Source organism: Oculina patagonica, chromosome 14 (assembly GCF_052425735.1).
Source record: "Oculina patagonica isolate OP01 chromosome 14, crgOcupat, whole genome shotgun sequence".
Classification (NCBI taxonomy): Eukaryota; Metazoa; Cnidaria; class Anthozoa; order Scleractinia; family Oculinidae; genus Oculina; species Oculina patagonica.
In genome coordinates, this window is record NC_135771.1 from 8,306,410 (window position 1) to 8,315,327 (window position 8,918).

General features: G+C 40.7%; 1 long non-coding RNA gene across 1 annotated transcript; it reads right to left on the reverse strand.

Moving 5' to 3' along the window:
* Window positions 1-1,244: 1,244 nt before the first annotated feature.
* Window positions 1,245-8,696, reverse strand: LOC144638396 (uncharacterized). The gene is made up of 5 exons (XR_013567924.1): window positions 8,603-8,696; window positions 8,462-8,528; window positions 5,687-5,754; window positions 2,135-2,198; window positions 1,245-1,515 (listed from the first exon to the last, which is right to left on the reverse strand). It is a non-coding gene; the product is annotated as an uncharacterized LOC144638396 (long non-coding RNA).
* Window positions 8,697-8,918: the final 222 nt, after the last annotated feature.

Consider the following 8,918-nt stretch of genomic DNA (forward strand, 5'->3'; position numbering starts at 1 on the left):
AAGCGAGGAAAAAACGAGGGGGACGAAGGCGAGCTTCGTCCCGCCTCATTTTTCCTCGCTCACCCGCGCGCGTTATTCGCTCTCCTATAACTACCGAGAGCCTGGAACAGGCTATTGTTGATACTAATGAGTTACAGAGAAGACAAAACAAATAAAACTTAAAAGGAAGAAACAACAAGGAAATTCTTCATTATTTTGAAATAGTTGAAAAGTTCAGTTTCTTTTGCAGACGGTAATCTGAAACGCACGCGTATTTTTACTAGCTTTACTACAAGGACGAGAAACTTGAGTGGTTTCAAATTGAAATGTTTTGTTAACTCTGTATGTGTAGTGCGCATGCGTATATGCAAAGGGAAGTACCACAAAGAAGAGGAAATTAGTACCTATAAGAAAAAGTGCTTTCTTTTGAGCGTGGTGGGTGGGGGATGGTGGATGGTACCCATGTCACATTTGCACTCTTTTCAGGATTGAACTTTCCTTTTTCAAATAGGAAAAGTTGAAAGTTCTATCCTTGGAAAGTCTGTTCCTAATACGCATGCGTACTGGGTCCACCTTGTACCACGAGGATAGGAAACTTGCTTGGTTATTAAAGAATTTGTTTTTGTAGGGTGGTGGTGGGGGTTTGGGATGGTTCTAAATAAAAACTGTTTTCAGATTTTATAGTATCGGTAGTTGTCACAATAAGGAAGTGTTTACTTTTTTTAAAGAATGATTGCAGACGTAGAATAGCAGCATCCCCCACCACCTCGTCCAGGAAAACGAATTACTCTTATGCTTAGTAAAGTTTCTCATCATTGTGGTACTTTCTTTTGGCAAATACGCATGCGCATTACGTATCATAGTTGCAAAAAAACTTTTTATACTGTTCAAGTGTATGAAGTTTATAGTGTATAAAAGTGCTGAAGATACCATAAAGAAGACAAACGGCGACGTGTTTTAAAGAACATAAAACTTAAAGTGCAGGTTTTGGCATTGAAATATGGCGAAAACAAGTAAAACTTCACTCAAATTTCTCGAAGTTTGTAGGTCTTTCACATATGTCGTGTGCTTTCTTGGGGTTCGGGAAGTAACCAACACAACGTTTATTTCAAACATATGAACTCAAATTTTATTTTACATAAAAGAACGTCAAATCATAGTTAATATAGGAAAATGGTAAGGAAGCCCGGCAAACATCAAAGGAGCAATCAAAGAGGCCAAGATTTATGTTGGAAGGACCACGACCCTGCACATTTGTTGCGCACATACACTATGCATGAATTACGTAATCGCAATGTTTCTATTGTTAGTTACATGAACACACGTAACCACATATTGTATTTTGTCAGGTTTTGTGCAGGGTCAACTCCCAAAATAGCGAACAAAAACATACAACAAAGAACTTTGTCGGGCTTCCTAACCACTTCCCTCTATTAACTATGGTCAAATGTACAAACAGTAAAAAGTCAAATAATAACAAAAATGCAGCCTGAAGACTTCGCACGTCTTTGAGCCAAGGACGGGAAGCTGTTAGCCCTGTCAGAAATCAAAATAAAAGAAAGGCCAGTTAGTTAGTGGACAAGCACAATTATTACAAAAACTAAAATATCTCTGGAATGAGTCAGATACTTTCACATTGGATTTCCACACAAAAACCATCTTGCACAACATGTCTGCACCTAATTCAAAATAGAGAAAAAACCCGCAAACTCACTGATAGTGAGGTTAAGATAAAGTCTGTGTTCGAGCCAAGTGGCCCATCAGGTTGGAGCTTATTGCTGTTTCAGTAAAATGAAGCGACTAGGAGCATGGGATGCTAGTCCATCGCAAGGTTTCCTCCAGCAGTAAATTTGCTGGTACCCATTTTTGCAACTGGGTAGACAGAGGCACTAACCATTAGGCCACTGCTTTTTCATCGATGGCGAAAAAAAACGTCTCGTAATCCATCTCAATCTTTCCCAATTTTACCATCCTTGTTCCTTTCTAGCGTGTTATCATTTTTTGCAACCTCGTTTCCGGGGTCTCTCTCTCTCTCCCCCCCCCCCCTTTTTGGTGTTTTTCTACATTACTAAACAGATATTTTGCAAAAAAATGTGTTGCGGCAAAGCTCCGGTTTTCCCAAATAATTTATTATGCAGAAACAAGTCAATTCTACCTTTCAATATGTTCTGCACTTCCTCCTCTGTCCTTGAATGTGAATAAGATGCATGGATGGATGCCTGTTAACACAAAACATAAGAATGTCGCATGTCACTGTCTTCAGAGACCTAACATCAGAAACACATTAGTAGTATACAGCTATTTCGAGAAACGTTGTCGGAAAAAAGCACAAAACTGCACAAGCCAATCCCTAAAGGTAGTATGGGTAGACGTATTGAGCTACTGCACGTGTTGTATCTCATACTAATGAGATATAACAACAAAATAAGCGCAATTTTCAGGTTTTCTTCTTTTCAGACATGTAGAAACAAGGTACGTTTAGACCCTCTGAAGTTCAGAAGTAATTTTTCTATTAAAGACTTGGGGATTAATTTTAATTTATTTGTTCTGGAAGAAAAAAATTTTTTAAATATATATTTTTTTTTTGTTTAATCTTTTTTTGTTTTTTTTTTTTTTTCCTTTTTTTTTAGTACCTATAATATAAAGAAACTAAATTCTTCAGCCTAAAAAGAACTGGCATAAGTATTGCTATCCCAGTCTTAACTCCAAGCCTTCACAGATCAAGAAACTCAGGAAGAGAATTAGTGATTGCAACCAGCCCCTTATCAGTTCTTACCCCCATCTCCTGTACAAAGCTCAAGATCCATTTGGCGCATGCAGACAGTCGCAGGTCCAAAACAATTTTCTATTTGAAGCAATTTTGATGAAGGACCATGCAGTCTTTGCTTCACAGATCAAGAAACTCACGAAGGGATTTACTTGGTGGAACCGACTCCTTTGCAGGTCAGTTCTTACACCCATCTCCTGTACAAAGCTCAAGATCTATTCAGCACATGCAGGCAGTCCTAGGTCAAAAATAGTTTTCTTTCTGAAACAATTTTGATAAAGGACCAGTCTTTGCTTCACAGATCAAGAAACTCAGAAAGAGATTTACTGGGTGGAACCGACTCCTTTGCAGGCCAGTTCTTACACCCATCTCCTGTACAAAGCTCAAGATCCATTCAGCGCGTGCAGACAGTCCCAGTTCCAAAACAATTTTCTTTCTGTCACAATTTTGGTGTAGGACCAGTCTTTGCTTCACAGATCAAGAAACTCAGGAAGAGATTTTCTGGGTGGAACCAGCACCTTATCAGGCCAGTTCCTACAACCTTCTCTTGTACATAGCTCAGGATCCATTCAGCGCATGCAGACAGTCCCAGGTCCAAAACAATTTATTTCTCGCTGAAACAATTTTGATGAAGGACCAGTCTTTGCTTCACAGATCAAGAAACCCAGGAAGAGATTTACTGGGTGGAGCCAGCCCCTTATCAGGTCAGTTCTTACACCCATCTCCTGTACAAAGCTCAAGATCTATTCAGCACATGCAGGCAGTCCTAGGTCAAAAATAGTTTTCTTTCTGAAACAATTTTGATAAAGGACCAGTCTTTGCTTCACAGATCAAGAAACTTAGGAAGAGATTTACTGGGTGGAACCAACTCCTTTGCAGGTCAGTTGGTACACCCATCTCCTGTACAAAAGCTCATGATCCATTCAGCGCATGCAGACAGTCCCAGCTCCAAAACAATTTTCCCTCTAAAACAATTTTTAAGAAGGACCAGTCTATGCTTCACAGATCAAAAAAAAAATCAGGAAGAGATTTACTGGGTGGAACCAACTCCTTTGCAGGTCAGTTCTTACACCCATCTCCTGTACAGCTCGATCCTTGTGCTGAGAAGCCTCAAAGCTCAAGATCCATTCAGCACATGCAGACAGTCCCAGGTCCAAAACAAGTTTTAAACTGAAAGAATTTGTATCAAGGACCAGTCTTTGCTTCACAGATCAAGAAACTCAGGAAGAGATGTACTTCAGGGTGGAACCAGCCCCTTATCAGGCCAGTTCTTACACCCATCTCTTGTACAAAGCTCAAGATCCATTCAGCGCATGCAGACAGTCTCAGGTCCAAAACACTTTTCAACGTGAAATAATTTTGATGAAGGACCAGTCTTTGCCTCACAAATCAAGAAACTCAGGAAGAGATTTACTGAGTGGAACCAGCCCCTTATCAGGCCGGTTCTTTACTGGGTGGAACCAACTCGTTTGCAGGTCAGTTCTTACACCCATCTCTTGTACAATGCTTGTTATCCATTCAGTGCATGCAGACAGTCCCACTAGCTCAAGACACTTTTCAATTTGAAGTAATTTTGACGAAAGACCAGTCTTTGCTTTACAGTTCAAGAAACTCAGGAAGAGATTTACTGGGTGGAACCAGCTCCCTTGTGGGCCAGGTCTTACACCCATCTCTTGTACAAAGCTCAAGTTCCATTCAGTGTATGCAGACAGTCTCACGTCCAAAACAGTTTTCTCTCTGAAATAATTTTGAAGAAGGACCAGTCTTTGCTTCACAGATCAAGAAACTAAGAAAGGGATTTACTGGGTGGAACCAACTCCTTTGCAGGTCAGTTCTTACACCCATCTCCTGTACAAAAGCTCAAGATCCATTCAGTGCATGCAGACAGTCCCAAGCTCAAAACACTTTTCAATTTGAAGTACTTTTGAAGAACGACCAGTCTTTGCTTTACAGTTCAAGAAACTCAGGAAGAGATTTACTGGGTGGAACCAGCTCCCTTGTGGGCCAGTTCTTACACCCATCTCCTGTACAAGCTCAAGATCCATCGGCGCGTCCGGCTCAGCACATGCAGACAGTCCCAGGTCCAAAACAAGTTTTAAAATGAAAGAATTTGTAGGTTTTGTGTTTTTTGCTTTACAGATCAATCTATAGGCTCACCCCTTGCCCCTGTTTTGGCCAACCTTTTCTTAGGGCCTGATGAAAATTCTTGGATATAAAACTAGAGATAGGAGATCATTAATTAACATTCTTAGTTGTCTTTGCTCATAACAAGTAGTTTTTAGTAAGAAAATTGTCAAAGGTTTACTAAATAAGTTAACTGTTTTAGTTTTATCTGAGACATGCCGCACATAACTGAGTTTTTAAAAGACCAGCTTTCCCATGGTGGATTATTCTGCACCAAATAGACTACATTTGTTAGAAAATAGTTGCTTGACTGCTTTTATCAAGACTTTGAATGAATATTAATAATGAATTCAAAAATCATCCTTTGGTTATCACAATTTGAGATAGTGGAGGTTAAAGTAGGTTAAAAATTAGGCAAGGTAAATCATTGTAAGTGATTGTGGGGAGATCAAGAAAGCAGGGTTATATATTCTCACAGTAAATGAATGAAACATTTTCCACCACATTCCAATGGGTAATTGTAAAATATTTTGTTTGAGATAGTACTGGGACTTTGAGATAACACATTGGTCAATTATAGCAGTGCCCAGTCAACCCACCTCTCACACACAATGTCTATGGCATATATTTTTAAGCCACCCAATGCACTTATGGTAGTAACTGGGGTTGTTCGAACTTGGGGGGGGGGGGGGAATAGTTTAAAAAGTTAACAATACGACATGTGAAATAGGTCCATTTAATAATATAACAAATAACTCTACCTGGAGATTTTTCATACAAAGTTAGTCTATACTACTGTACATAAAATCACCTTACCTCTGTCTACCTTGAATAGACCTGTGTGCTTTGCTTTGTTGTTCTCAACATCATTATTGCCTTTTAAACTTAAAAAAGAAACATAAGCTTATGAAATACCCTGCCAACATATGACTTTCTTGAAAGCAAGAAATGAGTGCAAAAAGGTGGAGGACAAACACAGTCTAACATAACTTAAAGAGTGTATTTTGAAAATAGTATGATTAGGTAATCCATACACAGGTGAATCAGAAAGATACATTGTATAAAGTTTGCGGACAATTTATTGAAATGATGCATACTGTAAAATTCTGGTTGTAAGCCCTGGGCTTATACAACTTCATGAGGGGTTTTGGGTGCTGGGCTTTTACACAGAGGGGGAAGGAGGGAGGGGGGCTTGTAAGCAGAATAAAAAATGTTTCGTACAGGATGGCAGTGTTTGAAATACGTTTTTAAGTTAAAACAGCATAAAAAAGCAATATTTGGCCCTGTTCAGTACTGTTATCCAGCAGAGGGGGCTTTTCTCTGGGGAGGGGGGAGGTTATTTCTTATTTCATTCTCTTTGGGTTGTATTTTTTTGTTTCGACGTAGATAGGCCTGTAACCAGGGGGGCTTATAACCAGAATTTTGTGGTACGTGTGGAAACCAACATAGTGCAGCAGTGTCAACTACAGTTTTTAAACCAATTACAGGCTGAAAAATTGAAGTTCATGATATTCCTTGTATTACACATCCTTAAAAGACCCCCGAAAATATTGGGAGAAAATCAGATGTTTCAAGAAACGTTGTTTAGAACCCAAACAATATCACCCTAAAAAACCCTGAAAAGTTTTGGTGCCCGAACAGTTTTGTGGTGATTTTAGAATTATGCAGGTCTGAACATCCTTAATGCATCAGTAAATTCCAGCGGTGCCAATGCCCTCCCCCCCCCCCAGGACGATCCCCGGGAATTAGTATTTTTTGAAACCAACAGGCAAATGCCCCACTTCTGTCACAAACGAGCTGTTCTATTACCCAGGGGAAGCAGCTCAAAAATGTTTATTTTCCTTGAATCTTGCCTTACTTCTACCAAAATATCACCTAATTCAGGCCAAATTAAGATTTAGCTATGTCTTATTTCTTTTAAATATTGCAAAATTTGGTCATTCTGCAGGTCTAGTGGCCCATTTAAAATGTTCTATGCAGACATATTAGATATGAAACTTATGGTATTTATTGATGAAAATTGGTCATTAAAAAAGCGGAAATGCTGTAAGGTGAAAAAAGTGAGATGGTCAAATGCCCCAGGAAAGTTGGGTGGAAGGCTAATGCCCGACCTCTGCACGATGGCCATAATAGGAAAATGCCCCACTATTGCCCGAGGGGGGTTGGGCACTGTTAGAATTGACTGATGCATAAGTAAAAGCAAAACCTGTAATTCACACCCTAAGTGAGATGTCAAGCATCTCCATCCCCTTCATATGGAGTTCCCCACCTCCACCCCCTCCCTAGTCCCCCCAGTCCAGTATAGCTGATATACCAGTATTTGTTTTTATCCTTTGCTTCATTAGTTACAAGAGAACTAATAATCCACTCCGCATAATTATAAGCTTACCGTAATGATTGGATTTAGCGCCCGGGTAGGCTCAGTTTCCAGCCATGGGGGTTTTGGTGCGCCCGCGATCCGGGCGCCGAACCCCGGGCCTAGGGGCGCTTATTTACTTTTGGCACCTTAAGTGAGGGGTGCTTATTCGAGACAGGGCGCTTATTTAATTTTTTTGCGAAACAACCAAATGTTCAAAACAAAACTTTAATATATATTAAAAATAACTAACAATAACATAAACTGTAACAGTAACAAATTATTGCAAGTTCAGTTACTTTTACAAGAAATGTTCATTTTAGCAGTAAGTATATACATGTACGGTGCGGTGAATGTTTATGAGTTTATCTTTTCAGTCTTTTCGACGACGACGACTTCAGTAGGGTCAGTTAGCCACAATAGGAGCGCTTTAAAGGCTGGTTTTCATATGTCGGCAAAATCCCAGATGATCGGGGATTTTACCGTTTCCGACCATCCCAGATTTTGCCGTATATCAGGAAAATCTGGGATCAGAGTCGCCTTGATCGGCAATAACAGACGCCATTTTTAGTTGTGAGGGGCGGTGAGAGACTGGAGCTAAGCAATTAAAAGATTGGTAACGAGCTAAAACTATCGCCGACGTCCCCGACACTAAGAATTGGAGTTTTCATATATCTTGAACGATCGCCGACCATCACAGAAATCTGGGACCCGTCGGGAAAATAGAAACGCTCCCGATTCTCCAGATTTGTCCCCGACCATCCCAGACGATCGGGGATATTTACGATTTCGAGTCTTCATTAGTCGGCAAAGTCTGGGACGGTCGGGAAACAGTGAAATCCCCGATCGTCTGGGATTTTCCCGACATATGAAAACCAGCCTTTAAGAATAGGGGCGCGTAAAAAATTGGGGGCGCTTATTAGAATGGGGGCGTTATTCGGATGGGGGCGCTTATTGAAATGGGGCGCTAAATCGAATCATTACGGAATATGACATGTTGCAAATCCAAATGGGGAAACAAGGAACGATTTTGATAAATACGATTAATTTTTGTAAACAAACTCAGTTTAATTAAGACTAAGAGTTCTACCCGCTAGATTTTGCCATTTTACATGTGTGTGCCTGTGCTATGGCAGAATGAACTCCTGTGGGTCTATGTCAAATCTACTCTTATGCTTGTAAAACCAAACTGTAAACCAATATTAAGTCTTTACGAGCTTTAAATTATAGCTTACTTTTATCAAGAGGTCTTCAGAGCAGAGGTCAACAAAACGCCTCCACATTTCACCCTCTCGCTGCGAACTGCAGACAAAGCGAAGCAAGTTAGCTTATGTTTCACATCACTGATTCAAGAAGCTTTAGCACAAAGAACAAACCTTTGAAAGTGCAGTAAACACAGTTTTTCACCATTTCAGACTGCTTTCCTTTCTCAAGTCCAACATGGCGGAAAGACACACTCGCAAAGATCAGTGGGAAGCAGCTGCCTCGTCCCCAGGCGCCGCTTGGCCGGACGTTGAGGCGGTAAGGCGGGAAAACAGGGAGCGCGGGGATTGATGGTTAGGGAGCGAGCCGTCCGCATCAGGCCCAGAACGCCAAGCGAACCGTGCACGTCAGTCCCACAACACCAAGCGAACCGTGCACGACCAAGGACGAGGACGCCTGGGGACGAGGCAGGGGAAGCAGTAAAGTAAG